Source organism: Triticum aestivum, chromosome 7B, assembly GCF_018294505.1.
Source record: "Triticum aestivum cultivar Chinese Spring chromosome 7B, IWGSC CS RefSeq v2.1, whole genome shotgun sequence".
NCBI classification, from domain to species: domain Eukaryota; kingdom Viridiplantae; phylum Streptophyta; class Magnoliopsida; order Poales; family Poaceae; genus Triticum; species Triticum aestivum.
Genome location: NC_057813.1, coordinates 205,362,591 through 205,375,341, shown reverse-complemented (window position 1 = coordinate 205,375,341; position 12,751 = coordinate 205,362,591).

Below are 12,751 nucleotides of genomic sequence, written 5' to 3'. Positions count from 1 at the left end.
AGTCATGACCTCTCCAAATCCACTTTCATAATTATCACAATAAGATTCAACACCCTCCAAAATAGTGGGATAATTACTTCCAAAAGTTGACACTCTTCCAAACCCACTTTCATCAATATAATCATCATAAATAAGAGGCATGTTTTCATCATAATAAATATTCTCATCAAAACTTGGGGGACTAAAAATATCATATTCATCAAACATAGCATCCCCAAGCTTGTAGCTTTGCATATCATTAGCATCATGGATATTCAAGGAATTCATATACTAACAACATTGCAATCATGCTCATCATACAAATATTTTATGCCAAAAATTTTAATGCATTCTTCTTCTAACACTTCGGCACAATTTTCGGAATCCTTATTTTCACGCAAGACGTTAAAAAGATGAAGCATATGAGGCAACCTCAATTCCATTTTTTGTAGTTTTCTTTTATAGACTAAACTAGTGATAAAACAAGAAACTAAAAGATTCGATTGCAAGATCTAAAGATATACCTTCGAGCACTAACCTCCCCGGCTACGGCACTAGGAAAGAGCTTCGTTGACGGGATGTGAGTGCCGCTTACCTAGCCTCCCCCGCAACGGCTCTAGAAAAGAGCTTGATGTCTACTACGCAACCTTCTTCTTGTAGACTCGTGTTGGGCCTCCAAGTGCAAAGTTTTGTAGGGCAGTAGAAAATTTCCCTCAAGTAAATGACCTAAGGTTTATCAATCCGTGGGAGTTGGATGAAGATGGTCTCTCTCAAACAACCCTGCAACCAAATAAAAAAGAGTCTCTTGTGTCCCCAACACATCCAATACAATGGTAAATTGTATAGGTGCACTAGTTCGGTGAAGAGATAGTGATACAAGTGTGATATGGATGGTAGATATAGGTTTTTGTAATCTGGAAATATAAAAACAGCAAGGTAACAAGTAACAAAAGTGAGCGAAAACGGTATTGCAATGCTTGGAAACAAGACCCAGGGTTCATACTTTCACTAGTGCAAGTTCTCTCAACTATGATAACATAATTAGATCATATAACAATCCCTCAATGTGCAACAAAGAGTCACTCCAAATTCACTAATAGTGGAAAACAAATGAATAGATTATTGTAGGGTACGAAACCACCTTAAAGTTATTCTTTCTGATCGATATATTGGGTTTTTCCTATAAGTGTCACAAACAACCCTAGAGTTCGTACTAAAGTAACACCTTAAGACACACATCAACCAAAACCCTAATGTCACCTTGATACTCCAATGTCACCACAAGTATCCGCGGGTTTGATTATACGATATGCATCACACAATCTCAGATTCATCTATTCAAACCAACACAAAGAACTTCAAAGAGTGCCCCAAAGTTTCTATCGAAGAATCAAGACGAAAATGTGTGCCAACCCCCATGCATAAGTTAACAAGGTCACAGAACCCGCAAGTTGATCACCAAAACATACATCAAGTAGATCACTTGAATATCCCATTGTCACCACAGATAAGCACATGCAAGACATACATAAAGTGTTCTCAAATCCTTAAAGACTCAATCTGATAAGATAAATTCAAAGGGAAACTCAATCCATTACAAGAAGATAGAGGGGGAGAAACACCATATGATCTAACTAGAATAGCAAAGCTCGCGGTACATCAAGATCGTGCCAAATCAAGAACACGAGAGAGAGAGAGAGAGAGAGAGAGAGAGAGAGATCAAACACATAGCTACTGGTACATACCCTCAGCCCCGAGGGTGAACTACTCCCTCCTCGTCATGGAGAGCGCTGGGATGATGAAGATGGCCACCGATGATGATTTCCCCCTCCGGCAGGGTGCCGGAACATGGTCCCGATTGGTTTTTGGTGGCTACAAAGGCTTGCGACGGCGGAACTCCTGATCTAGGTTTCTTTTCGGGGGTTTCTATATTTATAGGAATTTTTGGCGTCAGTTTCACGTCAGGGGGATCCACGAGTCAACCACAAGGACGGAGCACCCTCCCAGGGGGTTAGGGCGCGCCCTCCACCCTTGTGGTTGGCTCTGGACTCTTCTGGCCCAACTCTTTTGCTTCGGGGGCTTCTTATGGTCCATAAAAATCACCGTAAATTTTCAGCTCATTTGGAGTCCGTTTGATATTCCTTTTCTACATAACTCAAAAACAAGGAAAAAACTGGCACTGGGCTCTAGGTTAATAGGTTAGTCCCAAAAATCATATAAAATAGCATATAAATGCATATAAAACATCCAAGATAGATAATATAATATCATGGAACAATAAAAAATTATAGATACATTGGAGACGTATCAGCCGTGTGTTAGTAGGACAGGAGTAATGAGAAAATATTTTTGAAATAGTTTCATTAACATTCGATATAGTTTCGAGAGGAACTAGAAGCGTTTCGGGGTCACCAGAAGCGTTTCGGAGTTTATCGAGCAATACCATGTATTACCGATAAATAATATATAGGTGGAATATGTTTCTGGTGATGTTAAATTAATATTAAAAGGCTCTAATAATAGTTAGGAGGCTTTTATATTTACTTTAATATCAACATGCCTTAAAAGGCCAATTGGTGGAAAGCATATTGGCCCAGTTGGGCCCAATAGGGGAGGTACCCCCTTTTCCTCATGGAGAAGGAAGGGGGAGGCCAAATTGGTGGGGACTCCCCCTCCTCATGGTAAGCGCAAGGGGGGAGATCCTTCCCCTCTTGTGGTGCCCCCTCCTCTCCCTCCAACCAATACATACTAGAGGTTTTGGGCACTTCTAAGATACACAGGTTTTTGGATCCCCCTCTAGTTCTAGTTCTAATTGATCCAATGTGCTTCTATTCTCCTCCCTCTAATTCTCTGCAACGATTAGCTCGGGATGGCGAAATGCTGCCGGATCATGAAGACCGTGCACTTGCAATCCGTGGAGAGGTCGTGCTTTCGGTATTTCGTTCGAGTGACTGTTTTTCGGCAGTTCGAGGGACCATTCATCTATGGCTCAAGGGACTTCAAGTATGATCTACACCAACTCTTCTTCGCTGCAACTCGGAGTTGGCAACAATCCGATCCAAACCACATCTTCATAGTGTTCACGGGTGATCGTAGGGCGTTTTTTTCTACTACCTTTCCCAATAGTTGTACCTGCGATGATGGATGTGCAAGATGAGATGACAATTCTTTACCATGAAAAGACCAATTTCAAAGGCACATACTCGAGAGAGGGCCTAACAGATGGAAGCCTAAAAGTTGATGGGTGGAGGCAAATATTGATTGAGTGCAGACCAGAAATTGGAGATCGGCGGATCTCTGTGCTCCACCATGGAGATGCACTGGTTTTCCTATTCTTTTTAATTTTTTCTAAAAGAGAAGAGTAGGCCCTACTACTTGTCAAGATGGGTTCTAATTAACTAGCGGATATTTGTACCATCGATCGTGTTTTGACTACTATGTTGGTGCATTTTAAGTCATGATTGGTTACAATTAGCTAGTGGTTAATATATGCTGCTATGTATCGTAATTTCATATCGCAATCAATGTAATGTCGATGAGTACTGCAATTTTTTATATGGGTATTATGCACAACGCAACCATGGTAACACAAATGTTGTCGTGGCTATGCAATTTTTATTTTGCATGCCTATGCTTTTAGTGATGGACGCTCTAATTTGATAGCCACTACTATAACTCTCACGAGTGGCGGGCATCTAAATGTGCCTGCCACTGCAGATTTGCTACAAGCGGTGGGCGCACGCCCGCCATAGATGCTATGTTAGCAGTGGTGAGGGGTCAGTGGTGGGCGCCCCTGAGAGCCTTGCCCGCCTATGCTAGGCTTTTGTTGCTCGCCACTGCTAGGCCTTCCTACATTAGTGAAAGCAAACTATTATGATGAGTTTTTTTTAAATAGTGGGTATTGTTACCTGGAACATCTAGAAGGGGCGCAACAATTATATATTTAGGAACATTACTCCATCATACAGAGCCTGGAAAGAGATAGCCAAAGTTGATCTATTGTGGCAGAAATACAGGATTAATTCTCACCTTTGGGAGTTCATCACTTTGCTAGCCTTTTCCTTGTGAAAGTCTTCCTCTTGACTTTGGTCCAGTTGACCCTTTGTAATTCTATACCCCCTCCCTTGGCTAGAACTTATTTACCCTTCACTTGAGACCCAACTCAACTTTTGTATATTGTAAGATTTCATTATTAATATAACACATAGGAGCCTATCCTACTATTTTAAGATAAAAAAATGGCTCCAGCAAGCATCTCAGCAAGGCCTTTCGCATCCCCAACCCCCCAACAAGTGTTGAGCTGAATGCCAGGGACAAGACAATCATGTTGAGCGTCGTGTCGAGGTGGCCACAAGCCGTTGATGGGGAATGCATCCATGGATTGGCCATAACTGAGGTTGTGAAAATGCAATACGGACTCCGTTGCTGGGTGGCCTGTGGTCACACACACACACACACACACACACACACACACACACACACACACACACACAAGAGCAAATGATCAACTAGCAAGTAAAGACATGATAACTTGCAACTATCAAAGTTTCAATGAATCTGGGTCAAAAGATCAAATGTCCCTCTCTAAAATGTTAGGGTCAAAATGTGGGAATATGAACTACTACTAATGAAATAAGGGAAAAAATGAACACATTAGATGTTTACCTAGAACATGTTGGTCCTTGAGTGGATTCCACATTATCTCGCACATGTTATTCTCTAAGTTATCAAAAAGTAAATGCTTGAGTGATATATCATTTTTTGAGAATTCTGTATAAAGGGAAGTTGAGAATATTATTTTGGATATTGGGCAAGAAAATATAAGGAATTTTTGTGTTTCAGCAATTGGTGCATAATTGTTTTTTAGATTTGGTACATAATTTTCTACTATGTCACGGTTTCAAATGCATCTTGTCTACTACACCGTTCCACTATAAAACATGTTTACGTTTCCGTTCTACTACATTGCTCCATTGCACCGCATGTTTCGGTGCATCACGTGTTTCTACTACAGGTCTACGGCCTACATATCATCGAAATGCATATATTTCACCGGAGAGCTTTTACTATTTGTTTTCCTTCGGAATTCTAGTCCTCGGTTTCTATGAGGGATTTTTTTCTCCTCCGCCCTTCTGTTGGAAATATGCCCTAGAGGCAATAATAAAATGATTATTATATTTCCTTGTTCATGATAATTGTCTATTATTCATGCTATAATTGTGTTATCCGGAAATCGTAATACATGTGTGAATACATAGACCACAACATGTCCCTAGTAAGCCTCTAGTTGACTAGCTCGTTGATCAATAGATAGTCATGGTTTCCTGACTATGGACATTGGATGTCATTGATAATGGGATCACATCATTAGAAGAATGATGTGATGGACAAGACCCAATCCTAAGCATAGCACAAGATCGTGTAGTTCGTTTGCTAGAGCTTTTCCAATGTCAAGTATCTTTTCCTTAGACCATGAGATCGTGTAACTCCTGGATACCGTAGGAGTGCTTTGGGTGTACCAAACATCACAATGTAACTGGGTGACTATAAAGGTATACTACGGGTATCCTCGAAAGTATCTGTTGGGTTGACACGGATCGAGACTGGGATTTATCACTCTGTATGATGGAGAGGTATCTCTGGGCCCACTCGGTAATGCATCATCATAATGAGCTCAAAGTGACCAAGTGTTTGGTCATGGGATCATGCATTACGGAACGAGTAAAGTGACTTGCCGGTAACGAGATTGAACGAGGTATTGGGATACCAACGATCGAATCTCGGGCAAGTAACGTACCGATTGACAAAGGGAATTGTATACGGGATTACTTGAATCCTCGACATTGTGGTTCATTCGATGAGATCATCGTGGAACAAGTGGGAGCCAATATGGGTATCCAGATCATGTTGTTGGTTATTGGCCGGAGAGCTGTCTCGGTCATGTCTGCATGTCTCCCGAACCCGTAGGGTCTACACACTTAAGGTTCGGTGACGCTAGGGTTGTAGAGATATTAGTATGCGGAAACCCAAAAGTTGTTCGGAGTCCCAGATGAGATCCCGGACGTCACGAGGAGTTTCGGAATGGTCCGAAGGTAGAGAATTCTACATAGGAAGTCCAGTTTTGGCCATCGGGAAAGTTTCGGGGGTCACCGGTATTGTACCGGGACCACCGGAAGGGTCCCGAGGGTCCACCGGGTGGGGCCACCTATCCCGGAGGGCCACGTAGGCTAAAAGGGGAAGGTAACCAGCCCCTGGTGGGCTGGTGCGCCCCCTTGGGCCTCCCCTGCGCCTAGGGTTGGAAACCCTAGGGGTGGGGGGCGCCCCACTTGACTTGGGGGGAAAGTCCCCCCCTAGGCCGCCGCCCCCCCTTGGAGACGGGATCTACAGGGCCGGCGCACCCCTAGGCCCCCTATATAAAGAGGGGGGAGGGAGGGCAGCCACACCCTAGTCCCTGGCGCCTCCCTCTCCCCCGTACCACCTCTCCCTCTCGCTGAGCTTAGCGAAGCCCTGCCGAGATCACCGCTGCTTCCACCACCACGCCGTCGTGCTACTGGATCTCCATCAACCTCTCCTTCCCCCTTGCTAGATCAAGAAGGAGGAGATGTCTTCCCCAACTGTACGCGTGTTGAACGCAGAGGTGTTGTCCGTTCAGCACTAGGATCATCGGTGATTTGGATCACGACGAGTACGACTCCCTCAACCCCGTTCTCTTGAACGCTTCCGCTCGCGATCTACAAGGGTATGTAGATGCACTCCTCTCTCTCGTTGCTAGATGAACTCCATAGATTGATCTTGGTGAAGCATAGAATTTTTTTATTTTCTGCAACGTTCCCCAACAGTGGCATCATGAGCTAGGTCTATGCGTAGTTTCTTTGCACGAGTAGAACACAAATTTGTTGTGGGCGTAGATATTGTCAATTTTCTTGCCACTTGGCGGCATCATGGGATGAAGCGGCCCAGACCGACCTTACACGTACGCTTACGTGAGACAGGTTCCACCGACTGACATGCACTAGTTGCATAAGGTGGCTAGCGGGTGTCTGTCTCTCCCACTTTAGTCGGAGGGGATTCGATGAAAAGGGTCCTTATGAAGGGTAAATAGAAATTGGCATATCACGTTGTGGCTTTTACGTAGGTAAGAAACGTTCTTGCTAGAACCCTATTGCAGCCACGTAAAACATGCAACAACAATTAGAGAACGTCTAACTTGTTTTTGCAGCATATGCCTTGTGATGTGATATGGACAAAAGGTTGTGATGAATGATATATATGTGATGTATGAGATCATGTTCTTGTAATAGGAATCACGACTTGCATGTCGATGAGTATGACAAACGGCAGGAGCCATAGGAGTTGTCTTAATTATTGTATGACCTGCGTGTCAATGATTAAACGCCATGTAATTACTTTACTTTATTGCTAAACCGTTAGCCATAGTAGTAGAAGTAATAGTTGGCGAGCAACTTCATGGAGACACGATGATGGAGATCATGATGATGGAGATCATGGTGTCATGCCGGTGACGAAGATGATCATGGCGCCCCAAAGATGGAGATCAAAGGAGCTATATGATATTGGCCATATCATGTCACTATTTGATTGCATGTGATGTTTATCATGTTTTTGCATCTTATTTGCTTAGAGCGACGGTAATAAATAAGATGATCCCTCATAATAATTTCAATAAAGTGTTCCCCCTAACTGTGCGCCGTTGCGAAAGTTCGTTGTTTCGAAGCACCACGTGATGATCGGGTGTGATAGAATCCAACGTCCACATAAAACGGGTGTAAGACAGATTTACACATGCATAAACACTTAGGTTAACTTGACGAGCCTAGCATGTACAGACATGGCCTCGGAACACAAGAGACCGAAAGGTCGAACATGAGTCGTATGGAAGATACGATCAACATGGAGATGTTCACCGATGATGACTAGTCCGTCTCACGTGATGATCGGACATGGCCTAGTTGACTCGGATCATGTATCACTTAGATGACTAGAGGGATGTCTAATTTGAGTGGGAGTTCATTAAATAATTTCATTAGATGAACTTAATTATCATGAACTTAGTCTAAGAACCTTTGCAAAAATGTCTTGTAGATCAAATGGCCAACGCTCATGTCAACCTCAACTTCAACGCGTTCCTAGAGAAAACCAAGCTGAAAGATGATGGCAGCAACTATACGGACTGGGTCCGGAACCTGAGGATCATCCTCATAGCTGCCAAGAAAGCATATGTCCTAGAAGGACCGCTAGGTGAAGCACCCATCCCAGAGAACCAAGACGTTATGAACGCTTGGCAGTCACGTGCTGATGATTACTCCCTCGTTCAGTGCGGCATGCTTTACAGCTTAGAACCGGGGCTCCAAAAGCGTTTTGAGCAACACGGAGCATATGAGATGTTCGAGGAGCTGAAAATGGTTTTCCAAGCTCATGCCCGGGTCGAGAGATATGAAGTCTCCGACAAGTTCTATAGTTGTAAGATGGAGGAAAATAGTTCTGTTAGTGAGCACATACTCAAAATGTCTGGGTTGCACAACCTCTTGTCCCAGCCGGACATTAACCTCCTGGACGAGGCGGTCATTGACAGAATTCTTCAGTCGCTCCCACTTAGCTACAAGAGCTTTGTGATGAACTCCAATATGCAAGGGATGGTGAAAACTATTCCTGAAGTATTTTCAATGCTGAAGTCAGCGGAGGTGGAAATCAAAAAGGAGCATCAACTATTGATGGTCAATAAAACCACTAGTTTCAAGAAAGGAAAGGGTAAGAAGAACTTCAAGAAGGACGGCAAGGGAGTTGCCGCGCCCGGTAAGCCAGTTACCGGGAAGAAGCCAAAGAATGGACCCAAGCCTGAGACTGAGTGCTTTTATTGCAAAGGGAAGCGTCACTGGAAGCGGAACTGCCCCAAATACTTAGCAGACAAGAAGGCCGGCAACACTAAAGGTATATGTGATATACATGTAATTGATGTGTACCTTACCAGTACTCGTAGTAGCTCCTGGGTATTTGATACCGGTGTGGTTGCTCATATTTGTAACTCAAAGCAGGAGCTGCGGAATAAGCGAAGACTGGCAAAGGACGAGGTGACGATGCGCGCCGGGAATGGTTCCAAGGTCGATGTGATTGCCGTTGGCACGCTACCTCTACATTTACCTACGGGATTAGTTTTAAACCTCAATAATTGTTATTTAGTGCCAGCTTTGAGCATGAACATTGTATCTGGATCTCGTTTAATACAAGATGGCTACTCATTTAAATCCGAGAATAATGGTTGTTCTATTTATATGAGAGACATGTTTTATGGTCATGCCCCGCTGGTCAATGGTTTATTGTTGATGAATCTCGAACGTGATGTTACACATATTCATAGTGTGAATACCAAAAGATGTAAGGTTGATAACAATAGTCCCACATACTTGTGGCACTGCCGCCTTGGTCACATTGGTGTCAAGTGCATGAAGAAGCACCATGCTGATGGACTTTTAGAGTCTCTCGATTATGAATCATTTGACACATGCGAACCATGCCTCATGGGCAAAATGACCAAGACTCCGTTCTCCGGAACAATGGAATGAGCAACCAACTTATTGGAAATCATACATACTGATGTGTGCGGTCCAATGAGCGTTGAGGCTCGCGGAGGCTATCGTTATGTTCTCACTCTCACTGATGACTTAAGTAGATATGGGTATGTCTACTTGATGAAACACAAGTCTGAGACCTTTGAAAAGTTCAAGGAATTTCAGAATGAGGTAGAGAATCAACGTGACCGAAAAATAAAGTTCTTACGATCAAATCGTGGAGGAGAATATTTAAGTCACGAATTTGGTACGCACTTAAGGAAATGTGGAATCGTTTCACAACTCACGCCGCCCGGAACACCTCAGCGTAACGGTGTGTCCGAACGTCGTAATCGCACTCTATTGGATATGGTGCAATCTATGATGTCACTCACCGATTTACCGCTATCATTTTGGGGATACGCTCTAGAGACAGCTACATTCACTTTAAATAGGGCACCGTCTAAATCCGTTGAGACGACACCGTATGAATTATGGTTTGGGAAGAAACCTAAGCTGTCGTTTCTAAAAGTTTGGGGATGTGATGCTTATGTCAAGAAACTTCAACTTGAAAAGCTCGAACCCAAGTCGGAAAAATGCGTCTTCATAGGATACCCTAAGGAAACCATTGGGTATACCTTCTACCTTAGATCCGAAGGCAAGATCCTTGTTGCCAAGAACGGATCCTTTCTGGAGAAAGAGTTTCTCTCGAAGGAAGTAAGTGGGAGGAAAGTAGAACTCGATGAAGTATTGCCTCTTGAACCGAAAACTAGTGCAGCTCAGGAAGATGTTCCTGTGGTGCCTACACCGACTGGAGAGGAAATTAATGATGATGATTAAGGTACTTCGGATCAAGTTGCTACTGAACTTCGTAGGTCCACAAGGACACGTTCCACACCAGAGTGGTATGGCAACCCTGTCCTGGAAATCATGTTGTTAGACAACGGTGAACCTTCGAACTATGAAGAAGCGATGGCGGGCCCAGATTCCAACAAATGGCTTGAAGCCATGCAATCCGAGATAGGATCCATGTATGAAAACAAAGTATGGACTTTGACAGACTTGCCCGATGATCGGCGAGCGATAGAAAATAAATGGATCTTTAAGAAGAAGACGGACGCAGATGATAATATTACCATTTATAAAGCTCGACTTGTCACTAAGGGTTATCGACAAATTCAAGGGGTTGACTACGATGAGACTTTCTCTCCCGTAGCGAAGCTGAAGTCCGTCCGAATCATGTTAGCAATTGCCGCATACTATGATTATGAGATATGGCAAATGGACGTCAAAATGGCATTCCTTAACGGCTATCTTAAGGAAGAATTGTATATGATGTAGCCGGAAGGTTTTGTCGATCCTGAGAATGCTAACAAGGTATGCAAGCTCCAGCGATCCATTTATGGGCTGGTGCAAGCATCTCGGAGTTGGAACATTCGCTTAGATGAGATGATCAAAGCGTTTGGGTTTATGCAGACTTATGGAGAAGCCTGCGTTTACAAGAAAGTGAGTGGGAGCTCTGTAGCATTTCTCATATTATATGTAGATGACATACTTTTGATGGGAAATGATATAGAACTTTTGGACAACATTAAGGCCTACTAGAATAAGTGTTTTTCAATGAAGGACCTTGGAGAAGCTGCTTACATATTAGGCATCAAGATCTATAGGGATAGATCGAGACGCCTCATAGGTCTTTCACAAAGCACATACCTTGATAAGATATTGAAGAAGTTCAATATGGATCAGTCCAAGAAAGGGTTCTTGCCTATATTGCAAGGTGTGAGATTGAGCTCGGCTCAATGCCCGACCACGGCAGAAGATATAGAAGAGATGAGTGGCATCCCCTATGCCTCAGCCATAGGGTCTATTATGTATGCAATGTTGTGTACCAGACCTGATGTAAACCTTGCCGTAAGTTTGGTAGGAAGGTACCAAAGTAATCCCGGCAAGGAACACTGGACAATGGTCAAGAATATCCTGAAGTACCTGAAGAGGACTAAGGATATGTTTCTCGTTTATGGAGGTAACGAAGAGCTCGTCGTAAAGGGTTACGTCGACGCTAGCTTCGACACAGATCTGGATGACTCTAAGTCACAAATCGGATACGTGTATATTTTGAATGGAGGGGCAGTAAGCTGGTGCAGTTGCAAGCAAAGCGTCATGGCGGGATCTACATGTGAAGCGGAGTACATGGCAGCCTCGGAGGCAGCGCATGAAGCAATATGGATGAAGGAGTTCATCACCGACCTATGAGTCATACCCAATGCGTCAGGGCCGATCACTCTCTTCTGTGACAACACTGGAGCTATTGCCCTTGCCAAGGAGCCCAGGTTTCACAAGAAGACCAGTCACATCAAGCGTCGCTTCAACTCCATTCATGAAAATGTTCAAGATGGAGACATAGATATTTGCAAAGTGCATACGGATCTGAATGTCGCAGATCCATTGACTAAACCTCTTCCGCGAGCAAAACATGATCAACACCAGAACTCTATGGGTGTTCGATTCATCACAATGTAACTAGATTATTGACTCTAGTGCAAGTGGGAGACTGTTGGAAATATGCCCTAGAGGCAATAATAAAATGATTATTATATTTCCTTGTTCATGATAATTGTCTATTATTCATGCTATAATTGTGTTATCCGGAAATCGTAATACATGTGTGAATACATAGACCACAACATGTCCCTAGTAAGCCTCTAGTTGACTAGCTCGTTGATCAATAGATAGTCATGGTTTCCTGACTATGGACATTGGATGTCATTGATAACGGGATCACATCATTAGGAGAATGATGTGATGGACAAGACCCAATCCTAAGCATAGCACAAGATCGTGTAGTTCGTTTGCTAGAGCTTTTCTAATGTCAAGTATCTTTTCCTTAGACCATGAGATCGTGTAACTCCCGGATACCATAGGAGTGCTTTGGGTGTACCAAACATCACAACGTAACTGGGTGACTATAAAGGTATACTACGGGTATCCCCGAAAGTATCTGTTGGGTTGACACGGATCGAGACTGGGATTTGTCACTCCGTATGACGGAGAGGTATCTCTGGGCCCACTCGGTAATGCATCATCATAATGAGCTCAAAGTGACCAAGTCTTTGGTCATGGGATCATGCATTACGGAACGAGTAGAGTGACTTGCCGGTAACGAGATTGAACGAGGTATTGGGATACCGACGATCGAATCTCGG